The sequence below is a fragment of the Carcharodon carcharias genome, chromosome 27 (genome assembly GCF_017639515.1).
Source record: "Carcharodon carcharias isolate sCarCar2 chromosome 27, sCarCar2.pri, whole genome shotgun sequence".
Lineage (NCBI taxonomy): Eukaryota > Metazoa > Chordata > Chondrichthyes > Lamniformes > Lamnidae > Carcharodon > Carcharodon carcharias.
The window spans coordinates 17,958,718-17,973,461 of record NC_054493.1 but is presented as its reverse complement, the minus strand read 5'-3'; the positions used below and the strand labels follow the sequence as shown (position 1 = coordinate 17,973,461).

The following is a 14,744-nucleotide window of genomic DNA, read 5'->3' as shown; positions in this document are numbered from 1 at the left end:
GTAGCTGTGATCATTTCAGTTACACTGTTACAAGCTCACTCACTCGACTGGTGATCAGGTATCAGTGCACTTTGATATACAAATTTCCACTATCACGCTCACAGTGACTGTATTTTACAGACCAAGCCTTCTTACCACACCAGTCGTCCTGGATAGATCAACAGAGAAAAGTGAAAACTTGGAAGTCCACCAGCCAAGATCATAGTGGTAAAAATATTTGATAATTCCCATTAAAATATATAGCACAGCAGAAGAACTGTGCGTTGGCCTGTTACAAACTTATTGAAACAGATTCATTGCCACCTCCCTTTCCATGTTCCAGGTTCCCAAGCACTTTCCAGGCATCACAGTGATTTACTCGTACTTCTTACAATTTAGTTTTCTGCATTCACTGCTCACGATGTGGTCTCCTCAACACTGTGGAGATTAAATCCAGATTGGGTGACTGCTTCGTGGAAAATCACCATTCACTCTGCAAGTGTGATCCTGAGCTTCTTCTCATTTACTATTTCAATTCTCAGCCTCACTTCAGGTCTGACCTCTTAGTCCTCGGCCTCCTGAAGCCCTACAGGAGCTCGAGGAACAGCAGCTCATTTTTGATTGTTTACTTCACAGCCTTCCAGAATTAACATTAATTTTAGCAATTTCAGATCATAATCATCACTTCCATTTTTAGGACAGTGGATGCTGGTAAAAGTCCTACTGTTACCATTTATCCCTCCTCTGAACTTGTCTTATTTGTTCACTTGCCCCATTAATTTCTTTAATTGTCACCCAATGTTGCAACATCAACCCTTTGTCATTTACTCTCTCCAGCCTTCCATTCCTATCACAAGACAATTTGAACTTTCCTCCTCTCTGCCCCTGTTTTCTCTGACTCTGTACTTGTTATTTAACGGATAAATCTCAGAATTTTTCCAGTTCTGACAGATGAAAATCCTTTTAAATGCCCAGTCTTATTAAGGTTCCAGAGAACTGATGTCCCATCAATGTGTTCACACTGACGAGAGACCGTCCAGCTGTTCTCACTGTAGGACAGGGTCCAGGCAACCATCTGACCTCATTGCACATCACTGCAGTCACACCAGGGAAAGGCCATTCACCTGGTCTTGAGTGTAGGAAGGAATTCACTCAGTCATCCAACCTGCTGACACACCAGCGAATTCACAGAGGGAAGAGGCCATTCACTTGCTCTGAGTGTAGGAAAGGATTCACTTGTTCATCCTACCTGCTGAGGCACCAGCGGGTTCACACTGGGGAGACACCGTTCACCTGCTCCAAGTGTGGGAAGGGATTTGCTCACTCATACAACCTGCTGAGACACCAGTGCATGCACAGTGGGAAGAGGCCATTCACCTGCTCTGACTGTGAGAAGAGATTCAATCAGACATGCAGCCTTCTGGGACACCAGCAAGTTAACACTGGGGAGAGGCCATTCACCTGCGATGTTTGTGGGAAGGAATTCACTACCTCATCCCAACTGCTGACACACCAGCGAATTCACACCGGGATGAGGCCGTTCACCTGCTCCATTTGTGGGAAGGGTTTCACTTGTTCATCCCACTTGCTGAGACACCAGCGAGTTCACAGTGAGGAGAGACCTTTTAAATGCTCAAACTGTGGGAAGTGCTATAAAAGTTCCAAGGAACAAATGTTCCATCAACAAAAACAGAATTACCTAGAAAAACTCAGCAGGTCTGCCAGCATCGGCGGAGAAGAACAAAGTTGACGCTTCGAGTCCTCATGACCCTTCAACAGAACTGATTAAAAATAGGAGAGGGGTGAAATATAAGCTGGTTTAAAGTGGAGGAGGGGGAGAGAAGTGGGGGGTGTGGTTGTAGGGACAAGCAAGCAGTGATAGAAGCAGATAATCAAAAGATGTCACAGACAAAGAACAAAGAGGTGTTGAAGGTGGTGATATTATCTAAAAGAATGTGCTAATTAAGAATGGATGGCAGGACACACAAGGTACAGCTCTAGTGGGGGTAGGGTGAAATAAGACTAACAGGGCATAAAAGGTATAGATTTAAAAATAATGGAAATAGATGGGAAAAGAAAAATCTATATAAGTAATTGGAAAAAGCAAAAGGGAGGGGGAAGAAACGGAAAGGGGGTGGGGATGGAGGAGGGAGGTCAAGATCTAAAGTTGTTGAATTCAATATTCAGTCCGGAAGGTTGTAAAGTGCCTAGTTGGAAGATGAGGTGCTGTTCCTCCAGTTTGCGTTGAGCTTCACTGGAACAATGCAGCAAGCCAAGGACAGACATGTGGGCAGGAGAGCACGGTGGAGTGTTAAAATGGCAAGCGACAGGGAGGTTTGGGTCATTCTTGCGGACAGACCGCAGGTGTTCTGCAAAGCGGTTGCCCAGTTTACGTTTGGTCTCTCCAATGTAGAGGAGACCACATTGGGGGCAATGAATGCAGTAGACTAAGTTGGGGGAAATGCAAGTGAAATGTTGCTTCATTTGAAAGAAGTGTTTGGGCCTTTGGATGGTGAGGAGAGAGGAAATGAAGGGGCAGGTGTTGCATCTTTTGCGTATGCATGGGGAGGTGCTGTAGGTGGGGATTGAGGAGTAGGGAGTGATGGAGGAGTGGACCAGGGTCTACCAGAGGGAACGATCCCTGTGGAATGCCGCCGGGGGGTGAAGGGAAGATGTGTTTGGTGGTGGCATCATGCTGGAGTTGACGGAAATGGCAGAGGATGATCCTTTGAATGCGGAGGCTGGTGGGGTGATAAGTGAGGACAAGGGGGACCCTATCATATTTCTGGGAAGGAGGAGAAGGCATGAGGGCGGATGCGTGGGAGATGGGCCAGATACGGTTGAGGGCCCTGTCAACGACCATGGGTGGAAAACCTCGGTTAAGGAAGAAGGTGGAAATGTCAGAGGAACTGTTTTTGAAGGTAGCATCATCGGAACAGATGCGACGGAGGCGAAGGAACTGAGAGAATGGGATGGAGTCCTTACAGGAAACGGGGTGTAAGGAGCTGTAGTCGAGGTAGCTGTGGGAGTCAGTAAGCTTGTAATGGATATTGGTGGACAGTTTATCACCAGAAATTGAGACAGAGAGGCCAAGGAAGGGAAGAAAAGTGTCAGAGATGGACCATGTGAAAATGATGAAGGGGTGGAGATTGGAAGCAAAATTAATAAATTTTTCCAGGTCCCGACGAGAGCATGAAGCAGCACTGAAGTAATCATTGATGTACCGGAGAAAGAGTTGTGGGAGGGGGCCGGAGTAGGACTGGAACAAGGAATGGTCCACATACCCCATAAAGAGACAGGCATAGCTGGGGCCCATGCGGGTACCCATAGCCACACCTTTTATTTGGAGGAAGTGAGAGGAGTTAAAGGAGAAATTGTTCAGTGTGAGAACAAGTTCAGCCAGACGGAGGAGAGTAGTGGTGGATGCGGATTGTTCGGGCCTCTGTTTGAGGAAGAAGCTAAGGGCCCTCAGACCATCCTGGTGGGGGATGGAGGTGTAGAGGGATTGGACGTCCACGGTGAAGAGGAGGCGGTTGGGGCCAGGGAACTGGAAATTGTTGATATGATGTAGGGTGTCAGACGAATCACGGATGTAGGTGGGAAGGGACTGGACAAGGGGAGAGAGAAGGGAGTCAAGATAACGAGAAATGAGTTCCATGGGGCAGGAACAGGTTGACACGATTGGTCTGCCGGGACAGTCCTGTTTGTGGATTTTGGGTAGGAGGTAGAAGCGGGCCATCCGAGGTTGGGAGACTATCAGGTTGGAAACTGTGCAAGGAAGATCCCCAGAGGAGATGAGGTCAGTGACAGTCCTGGAAACAATGGCTTGATGTTCAGTGGTGGGGTCATAGTGCAGGGACTGGTAGGAGGAAGTGTCTGCGAGTTGACGCTCAGCCTCCGCGTAGTAGAGGTCAGTGCGCCAGACAACAACAGCACCACCCTTGTCAGTGGGTTTGATGACAATGTAAGGGTTGGACCTGAGAGAATGGAGTGCAGTAAGTTCAGAGAGAGACAGATTAGAATGGCTGAGAGGAGCAGAGAAATTGAGACAACTAATGTCACATCGATAGTTCTCAATGAAAAGATCAAGAGAAGGTAAGAATCCAGAGGGAGGGGTCCAGGTGGAGGGAGAATATTGGAGGTGGGTAAAAGGATCCATTGAACGGGGAAAGGACTCCTGCCCAAAGAAGTGAGCATGGAGATGAAGGCGGCGGAAGAAAGTTCAGCATTGTGCTGAGCCCGAAATTCATTGAGATGAGGGCGTAAGGGTATGAAACTAAGTACTTTCCTGAGCACTGAATGTTCAGCGTCGGAGAGGGGTAAGTCAGGGGGTATGGTGAATACATGGCTGGGGCTGGGATTGGAAGATGGGGTGGGGACAGAGGGACAGGCAGGGGTGGAGGGTTCTAGATGGGTGTTGGTGTCAATGAGTTGTTGGAGCTTGTGTTCCTTAGCACTTGAGAGAAAGAGAAAAAGTTTCTTGTTGAGGCATCGGATGAGACGAAGAATAAAGTGAATCTGGGGGCACGCGCAGCTAAATTTTCCATCAACATGTTCACACTGACAAGAGACCGTCCAGGTGCTCTCATTGTGGGACTGGGTTCAGGTGATCATCTGACCTCACTGTACATCAGCGTACTCACACTAGGGAGAGACCGCTCACTTACTCTGAGTGTGGGAAGGGATTTACTACCTCATCCTACCTGCTGACACACCAGCAAGTTCACACTGGCGAGAGACCGTTCAGCTGCTCTGAATGTGAGAAGAGATTCACTCAGTCATCCCACCTGCTGACACACCAGCGCACTCTCACTGGGGAGGGATCATCTCATGCTCGGAGTGGGGGAAGAGTCAATCAACCATGCACCTTTCTGAGACTCCAGCGAGTTCACACAGGGAGAGACTGATCACATGCTCCATGTGTGGGTGGGGATTCACTCAGTCATGCAGATTCACTTGCTCCATGTGTGGGAAAGGATTCACGGAATCAACTCACCTGATGAATCATCAACAGGTTCACACTGGGGAACAACTGTGCAGGTGATATGAACGTGAGATTGGATTCATTAATTCATCCAATTTCTGGGCACACCCATGAATTCACGCTGGGCTGAGACTGTTCACCTGCTCTGTTTGTGGAAAGGGATTCACTCAGTCATTTAAACTTCTGACTCATTAGTGAGTTCACCCTGCATAACGGGTGTTTGCCCTGTGTGTGTATGTGTGGCTCTGTGTAAAATGATTTGATCATCATCACAGCTACAAAAATGTCAAATATAAAGTGGGGAGAGGCTATTCACCTGCTTCCTGACTGGAAACACATTTCCCAACAATGGATATTGTACTTATCAGAGATCATTGAATTCATTTCAAATTGTTACAGAGTGTTTGTCCCTAAAAGCTAAAAATACTTTGTGTTTTTACAGAATTATCTGTATCCCTTTAAACAAACTCGGAAACTAGGAAACACTGAGACATTGGTTTAATAATTTTATTTCTATTACATAACCCGTTACACACAGAGACCATGAGATTACTGGATACTCATGGGAGGCCTCATCAGAAAGAGTTGTGAGTGCATGATTCTAATCTGATCAGTCTGATCGAAGGTAGACATGGTCCAGGACCCCCAAGATTTTCTGTGTTAATCCCTTTTGACTTTAGTAAAGTCTTTCTAAGTTGATGATAACATGTCAACACATTCTGGTTATTTGTTTAGCAAAACAGGACATATTAACCCATTAATTCATCTTGCAAATGATGTAATCTTCTTTCTTGAGTCCGTGTGATACTGCTATTGTGTTTCTCATGATCTGTACCTGAATATCTCATCTCTTTCTGAAAGGCTCAATAACGTCTTTGCGTTCAGTTAATCTCTTGACCTTCTGGCTCAGTGTTGAGAACATACATTATCTGTCCTTTCAGATAATTGATCTACTCACAGGTTCCAATCTTATCCTCAATATGACCTCCTATTACAGATTCTTAATTTTAATGTGTGTAAGTGTCTTTACTACTGAGAAATGTTTAATAAAGTTATTAGAATTATTCAGGTCTTCCCTACTTAGCTTCCCACTGTTTACATTCCCCACCTCGAGGCTCAAGAAGATTCTTCACTTTGTAGCTTCAAAGGTTTTCTCTTGGTCAGTGAAAACGTTTCCATTCTTTCTCCTTGTAACCTATCTTTGAATTCTCTTCACCAAGCAGACCTTCAATATAAGGGGAATTGACATCATCTGTAATACCAGCAGGAAAGTAAATGCTGTGATTATCCAGATGCTGTGATGTTGTTCTGTGTTTAACACTATCTATCACCGGGGATGATCAACCAGGGCGACAATAAGCTGCTCAATTTTAATGTTTGTTGTTTCCTATGTCCCAGATGTTGTTCAATATTGATCGAAAGTACAGAGAAAACAGTGGAACTTTATGCCCAAAATTGCTCACAGTCACTGAAGGATAACATTGACTTGAATTTTTGTGACCCTGTGGCCATTACAAACACTGACTCTTTAACCCCAGTATGAGGTTAGCATGTGTTGTCCTTCTGATAGGACAGGGAGTATTCCTTTGTGCCTGACTGTGGTCCACTATGTATGACTGCGTAGTTATGTGTTCATCCGTGCAGATGTGCGTGTGTGTGCAGGTCTCTGCGTGAAGGTGTCTGCGAGCTTCGGTTAATGTGTGCTGCTTCTTTTCAGCTGCCACAAAAAATCTTTCTCTCTCGTAGCAGACGATATTGGTTTGCTGAGAATCCTACCGAATGAATTGAATGGCACCATTCAGAGATTCTTCATCTCTGAGGCTCTTCCTGAAACAATCCCCGCTGTCTGTCCTGAATAAATCCATTTCATTAAGAAATGTTTGCTCCGCACCCCACAGGGTTTCATCTGTTTAAAGCCACAAACAGAAAGGTCCAGTTTTCTCCTGGAGTTTGAGACAAATCAGCTTCCAAAATGATGCAGAATTTCAGCCAATGAGGGAGATCCGGGCTCAGCCCCCCCCCCCGCCCCACCCCCATTCACTCCGATTGCTTGGAGGACCAGTTGCCCCAGTTGGGTCCTCCAGCCCCGCCCCCTCTTCCTATTGGTCCGGTGTTGTCGTCAGTCACTCGGCTATTGTGTCTGAGGCATGCGCAGTGCCGATGATGGCGGACGAGCTCAGTGGCTGAGGTACCGCCGGCTGGGTCAGGAGGGAGGAACTGAGCCGGCGAGGGGGGTTGGGAGGCTTCAGAAACACCGCGTGTAGCCCCCAAGCCCCGACTGCGAAGCTCTAATACGGCTTTGAACCAGCGACAGCTGCGGGGCTTCTCCCTCCCGGGAACAGGCCCAGGTTAACGGCCGCCATCCTGGGTCAGCGAGTGGAGGATGGTTCACATCAGAGGAGGGGGGAGGGGGGACAATTAATAAGAGGTTACACTTTGGGCTCAAATCAATGAGGAATCTGATCTGTGTGAAGGGAGGAAACCCTGGGAGGTGGGCGGGGAGGATTCATAAACACCTGGTGGAGGCCCCAGACCCTCAATAAGAGCCTGCAGGTCCTGCGTATGCAGCTAGGGGGTCTTCTTGCTTTCTGTGCGGCCATCTTGGTGACGCAACAGAGAGTGGGCGGGGCTTCAGGGTCCCAGTGACCAGGAGAGAAAATGATACATTGTTTTTCCTCTCACCCTGCAGAGGGGGGGCTCGAGATAACGTGGCCAGAGTAGAGGGAGGGGGGAATAGTGGGTGTTGAGGAAAGGAATGGTGGAGATGGTGTGACGGGTTTGGCAGGGTGACCAACTCTCATGGAGAAAATTAATGGACAGTCTGCCTTCAAAGCCCATACGAGTGGATGAGGGGGTGTAGGGTGGGTGCTCCCAGAGCTGTGGAGAGGCTACCCAGAGCTGTTGGAACACAGAAATGGGGGGGGGGGACAGGGTTATGGACAACCAGGAAGGTCCAATTCATAGGATGGTGTTCCAGCACCATGAAGCCCAGAACAGTTGACTTTCAAATACGAGACATTCCTGTAAAATACTGTATGGTTGGTCACTCTGGGCTTTTGGATCCAGCACAGGGAGGAGGGTGAGTGTGTGGGGTGAGGATTTACTGCTTTTCAGGAACAATTGAGGAAAACATTTTCCATAGAAACTGTAATTGTCTGTTCAGAATTTCTATCCTGTATTCACAATGATGAGTTTTGTAAACATCCTTTCTAGAGAACTGGAACGGGTGGATTTACAGACAGGAACCTCAAACTGAACATCACAGCATGATCTGACAGTCACTCAATTCACCAGGACCTGAATATCATCAGCCTTTCAATGTGAAAGGAGAAATATTTCTCTCCTGTCTGTGGGAAAATATTTCAGTGAGACTGGAAAAGCACTTTGACACACAGCCGAGTGAGAGCATTCTAGTGCATTGACTGTGGAAAGAACTTTAACCAGTTACACAGCCTGAAAAAACACCACCCCATTTACAGCGGGGAGAAACCATACACGTCTTCTGTGTGTGGACAAGGTTCAACTGATTATCCAACCTGGAGAGACACAAAGACACCAGCACCATGGAGAAACCGTGGAAATGTGAGGACTGTGGTAAAGGATTCAATTCTTCACCCCGGCTGGAAATCCATCGATGCATTCACACAGGGGAGAAGCCGTTCAGCTGTTCCGTGTGTGGGAAGGGATTCACTCGGTCATCTGGCCTTCGGTCACACCAGCGAGTTCACACTGAGAAAAAGCCATTCAGCTGCACAACCTGTGGACACAATTTCAAATCTTCATCCATTCTCACTGAACACCAGCGAATTCACACGGGTGGGAGACCATTCACTTGCTTCGTGTGTGGGAAGGGATTCACTCAAGTATTCGCCCTTCAGTCACACCACCAAATGCACACGAAGGAGAATCCATTCAGCTGTACTTCCTGTGGAAAGAGCTTCCGGCAATCAATCGACCTCAATGAACACCAACGCACTCACACTGGGGAGAAGCCGTTCACCTGCTCCATGTGCGGGAAGGGATTCCCTTGGTCATCCCAACTGCTGACACATCAGCAAGTTCACACCGGGGGGAGACCATTCACCTGCTCCTTGTGTGGGGCGGGATTCACTCAGTCACAACACCTGCTTAGACACGAGCGGGTTCACAAGTGACTGCAGTGATTGGATTCTGCTGTTATTGCTGCAGTTAATCACATCCAGGACTGATAGTCTGACAATATTAGATTTGTTTCTGCTGGTGTTAACAACCCTATAGCTGACTGCAATTTAATATTCTGGAGATGTCACTGATATTTGGAGCTGCAATGTCCCTTTTTAAAAGTGCTATTTGTGACTTTTCCCATTAATACAAGAACTCTCAACAGGAACAAGTTTACTCTAAAATAATGAACATTTACTTGAATCCGAAATTGATCTTTGGTGCAAAATCTACAGTTCAGTGTCAGAAAACTTCCACTATTTACATCTCCAAGTAGAAAGTGCTGATTAATCCTTGCCGACAGTTCTTATTGACTTCCACATTCTTCACAATGAAACCTCCATTATGAAATCATCAAGGAACATGAAACAAAACAGTAAAATATTTTACAGGCACATCAATAAAAGCTTCATCAATCAACATTGATATTGATGAAGCTTGGAAGTCGCTGAGTTCAATTGTTTCTGACACAGCAGCAGCAACATTTGGTAAAGGTGGAACCCATAACAAAGACTGGTTTGAGACCTCAGCAGAGATGACATCTAAAGCAAAAAGCAAAGCCCACCTAATGCACAACAAAAACCCAATAGCCAAGTGCTGTGTGCAGTTCCAGTCACCATGTTATATAAAGGATAGAGAGGCACTGGAGAGGGTACAGAGAAAAATTAACAAAAATGATACCAGAAATGCATAATATAGTTTGTGTGGGTTTACTTTTCAGATAAGGACGAACAAACTGGGTCTCTTGAAAAAAGACATTGAGGGCTGAACTAATCGAGGTCTTAAAAATAATGAAAGGTTTTGATAGAGAGGATACAGAAAGAATGTTTCCTCTTGTGGGGAAGAGTAAAACTAGAGACCATCAGTATAAGATAGTTTCCAAGAAATCCAAGAGAATTCAGAAAAAAAACGTCTTTAACCTAGAGAGTGGTGAGAATGTGGAACTCTCTACCATTTGGGGGTGGGTGAAGTGAATGGTATCAATGTATTTATGGAGAGGCCAGACAATCATATGAGGGAGAAGGGAATATCAGGTTAGGATAATAGATTTGGAAGTGGAAAGATGGGAGGAGGCTCGAGTGGAACATAAATGCTGACATAGACTGATTGGGCCGAATGGCCTGTTACTGTCCTGTATATCCTAGGTAAGGCTTCAACTGATCATCCAACCTGGAGAGACACAAGGACACACACAGCATGGAGAAACAGTGGAAACGTGGGGACTTTGGGAAGGGAATCAGTTCTCCATCCCAGCTGGAAACTCATCAGCTTAGTCACACTGGGGAGAAGCCCTTCACCTGCACTATTTGTGGGAAGGGATTCACCAAATCATCCAGCATTCACAGTGAGGAGAAACCTTAAAACTTAGTGTGTGTGTGGGAAAAGATTCACTCAGTCATCCAGTCTCTGGATACAGTCTGTAAGAATTCTGTTCTTTCTTTGTCTATGTATTAATATAGTCTGTAGGAGTTATGTTCTTTCTTTGCCTGTGTGTTGATCTGTAGGGCAGAATCTGTGGAGGTGATGCCATGATTTGAACCGGCTTGTCCTAGTTTAGAACTGAGAGATGATGGAAGTGTAGAAGTTCTATGTAATCACAGAGGAATGTGTGTGCTCTCAACAACAGGCGAACGCTGTTCAGATGAACACACCTGTGATTGGACAAGAGCCACATGATTGTGCAGTGAAATGTCCATGGACAGTTCTGATTGGTAGCCTCAGGGGAGCCAGTTGGGTGGGTTTCCAGCATAAGAACAGTCCGCCTGAGGGGTTTGGTGCAGTGGAGAAAAGAACAAAGGAAAGAAGGTAAAGAAATGAAAAAGAAGCAAGAAAGCTGGAAATTCCACAAGAAAACCAGAAGCTACGGGGAAAAAAATGCGGTCTGCTGTCCAGATACAACATGGGAAGTGTAGAGCTCACATTCTGTAAATCACTGCCTGAACTTTTTGTCTAGAAGTTTGTCCTGCCTTTCTCTTAATAAAGTTGCTCCATAACTGAACTTTATGCCACGTCTGATCCTGATTCACTTTGCTTGTCCAGTCTCGCTGCCCATCAAGTTGTTCACTCTGATCAGAGACCTTTTAATTGTGTGAAGAGTTTTAAAAGCTCTAAAGATCAGATGAAATACTGACTCACTCACACTGGAGAGAAACCATTCACCTGCACTCAGTCATTCAACCATTTGACACACCAGCAAGTTCACATCTGACTGTATTGGTTGGATTTTATTATCCTGGCCACTGTCTGAGCTTGAACCAGGGGTGTAGTGCTACTGGAGCACTGCTCCAGCACCTCCTGAGCACCGCTGGATGATAAACACTTGCTGATTGGCCATCCGTTCTGCTGCTCCATGTTGGGTTGTAATGGCGGCGGTGGCCAGGGCAATGTGGCCAGTGGGCCAGCTGTCTCTGTCCGAGCAGTGGGAGATGGTGCTGTGGGGTCCAGAGGTGGAGAAGCGAGGACGGCCTGGACCCTGGATTGTATCAGCTTCCGCTGCTCGATCACAGGGAGCTGGAGGCTGGCCTGTGTGCGGCCTGATACAGCTCTGGATGCTGGTGCTCAAGTCAAATGGGCTTCCCGATCTCCGCACCGAGCAATGTGTCTGGGAATGAGTCCCTGCCCGACAGCCTCCTGAACGTGAGCGCTAAGTGCCTGAGCCAGCTCCTCAACCCTGGGCCTTGGCCACTGCCTCCACCTCAGCAGCCTCAATGTGTCCTGGAACCAGCTGCAGGTCCTGCCCGGGGTCATCCTCCAGCCTGGCCTCTCCCTCCTGAACTCCATCACCGCCTCCAGTCACCTGATCAAGGAGCCTGGAGTCAGTCACCTAACAGCCCTGGGTGTCAGGCTGTCAGCTCAATATAGGCAGCCTTTAATCACCTTTCTATTGTGATACTTGCTTTTGTACTTTGTGCACCTATGTATAAAATACAGATTCAGTAGAATTTATGAACTGCTTTCCAAACTTGCCCTGTCTCCTTCAATGGTTTCTTCACATATACACCCAGGTCCCTCTGCTCCTGCATTTTCTTTAAAATTGTACCCTTTATGTTACGTCACCTCTTCTCATTCTGACCAAAATGTATCACTTCACACTTCTCTACATTAAATTTCATCTGCCAATTGCCCATTCCACCAACCTGTCTACATCTTGAAGACTATCACTATCCTCACAGTTCACAATACTTCCAAGTCTTGCATCATCTTCGAATTTTGAAATTGTGCCATGCATACCCAGGTCTAAGTTATAAATATAAAGCAGTCACCCCTCCATATCCCAAACCCCATTCAGAAGTCAGTACAATCTTCTGTAATTCATGTTTTTAATACTATTGAATTAAATTTTTTCACAATGAAATTCTAGCTATGCTAAAGCCTAATGTTTCAAAATGCCTCATGGTTCGAAATAAAATGCCTATCGGCACTAATATTTTTCACTTAAGAAGCAAAGTATTACTGACATTTGGGGACTAAAATGAGCCAAATATTAAACAATGAACATTCTCCACTCTCACTGTCCGCCGCTTCCGGCTTCTCTCCAGAAACAGCCTCAAACAAAGAGACCAGGACTCTCCAAGCATGTGTGACCCACCAGGTTTCTGGACCATACAGGATTGTGGTTAATTGGGCTGCCATTAGAGACCAAGTCTTTGTTCATTTTTGTCTAAATTTGGGGAAATTAAGATGAGATTCTGCTGACATAGGGATTGAAAAATAAGTGAGATCAAGGTCCATCTCCTACCATCCATATTCTGCAACAATGGAGCTGTTGGCCAATCTTAGTAATGAATCTGTTTCAATAAATATGTAATGGCCCAATTTGCAGTTGTTCCTTGCATTTTAATGGCGATTTTCAGATTTTTTACTGCTATTAGTTGGGTTGTGGACTATAATGTCTTCACTTTTCTCTGTTCAACTTATCCAGGAGCGGAGGTGTATTTAGAAGCATAAATTAAAATACCTGGAAAAACTCAGCAGGTCTGGCAGCATCCGGGGAGAGGAACACAGTTAACGTTTCGAGTCCGTATGACTCTTCAACAGAACTAAGTAAAAATAGAAAAGAGGTGAAATATAAGCTGGTTTAAGGGGGGAGATGGGACAGGTAGAGCTGGATAGAGGGCCAGTGATAGGTGAAGATAACCAAAATATGTCATAGACAAAAGGACAAAGAGGTGTTGAAGGTGGTGATATTATCTAAGGAATGTGCTAATTAAGGGTAGAAAGTAGGACGAGCAAGGTACAGATAGCCCGAGTGGGGGTGGGGTGGGATGAAGGAATCGAAATAGGCTAAAAGGCAGAGATAAAACAATGGATGGAAATACATTTAAAAATAATGGAAATAGATGGGAAAAGAAAAATCTATATAAATTATTGAGAAAAAAAGGGGGATCAGAAAGTGGGTGGGGATGGAGGAGAGAGTTCATGATCTAAAATTGTTGAACTCAATATTCAGTCCGGAAGGCTGCAAAGTGCCTAGTCAAACATGAGGTGCTGTTCCTCCGGTTTGCGTTGAGCTTCACTGGAACAAAGCAGCAAGCCAAGGACAGACATGTGGGCATGAGAGCAGGGCAGGATGTTGAAATGGCAGGTGACAGGGAGGTCTGGGTCATGCTTGCGGACAGAGCGAAGGTGTTCTGCAAAGCGGTCACCCAGTCTGCGTTTGGTTTCTCCAATACTTAGAAACACTTGGTCTGTAAGAAACAGTCAATGTGAGATTGATAATAGTACATTTTTATCTCAAAGCTCAGTGACACCTGACACAAACCCAGAGTCAGTTTGTAAAAATATGGCTCAAATAATCACAGCTACTGCAGGTGATTCTTTTGCTACAATTTGATAAGAAGGGTGTCAGGGTGTGTAGTCCCAACCAGCTGGACAATGGTAGAGGGGCATGGTCAACAGTGTCAAAGACTGCAGACAGGTCAAAAAGGACAAAGGACAAAAGACAGTGAGGGAGAGTTTACCTTGGTCACATTTGCATACAATGCATTTTGGGACTTTGAGAAAAGCTGCTTCAATACTTTAGCACATTTGATGGATTCAAAAATGGGGTTCCTTGAAAAATGGGCATGGATTTGGGAGGTGACAAGGTCTTTGGATAGGAAAGAGTGGTTAGAGATGAGGCAGTAGTTTGTAAGGACACTGGAGTTGAGGACTGATTTTATTGAGGAAGGAGTGATGATGGCAGATTTGAAGGGGAGAGGGGCAGTACCTGAAGAGAGAGAACCATTAACAATGTCAGTGAACAGGGAAAGTTGGATGGTCAGCAGCTTAGTGGGAATAGGGCTGAGGTAGCAGGAGTTGGGTCTCGTTCTCAAGATGAGCACTGGGAAGGAAAGGGGGGACGTGGGAGAAACTACAGAAAGATGCGGGTTGAGGTGTCCAGGGGGGAGCGTTTGAGGTCAATTGGCCCTCTGGGCTAGTGGAAGGGAGAGAAGCCAATCAAATTGTCTCAATCTCAGTGACAAAGAAGCTTCATGAGCTCCTCACACTTGTTGGAGGTGAGGATGGAGGAGACAAGGGAGTGTAGGGCACTTCAACAGGGACTAACTCGTCAGAGATATTAAAAAGACTCGACACACTG

The 14,744-nt window shown here is 46.0% G+C and overlaps 1 long non-coding RNA gene across 1 annotated transcript; it reads left to right on the top strand.

Annotated features, from left to right (window-relative positions):
• The first annotated feature begins 7,097 nt into the window (after nucleotides 1–7,097).
• Nucleotides 7,098–11,162, top strand: LOC121270637. The gene is made up of 2 exons (XR_005941589.1): nucleotides 7,098–7,151; nucleotides 8,177–11,162. It is a non-coding gene; the product is annotated as an uncharacterized LOC121270637 (long non-coding RNA).
• Nucleotides 11,163–14,744: the final 3,582 nt, after the last annotated feature.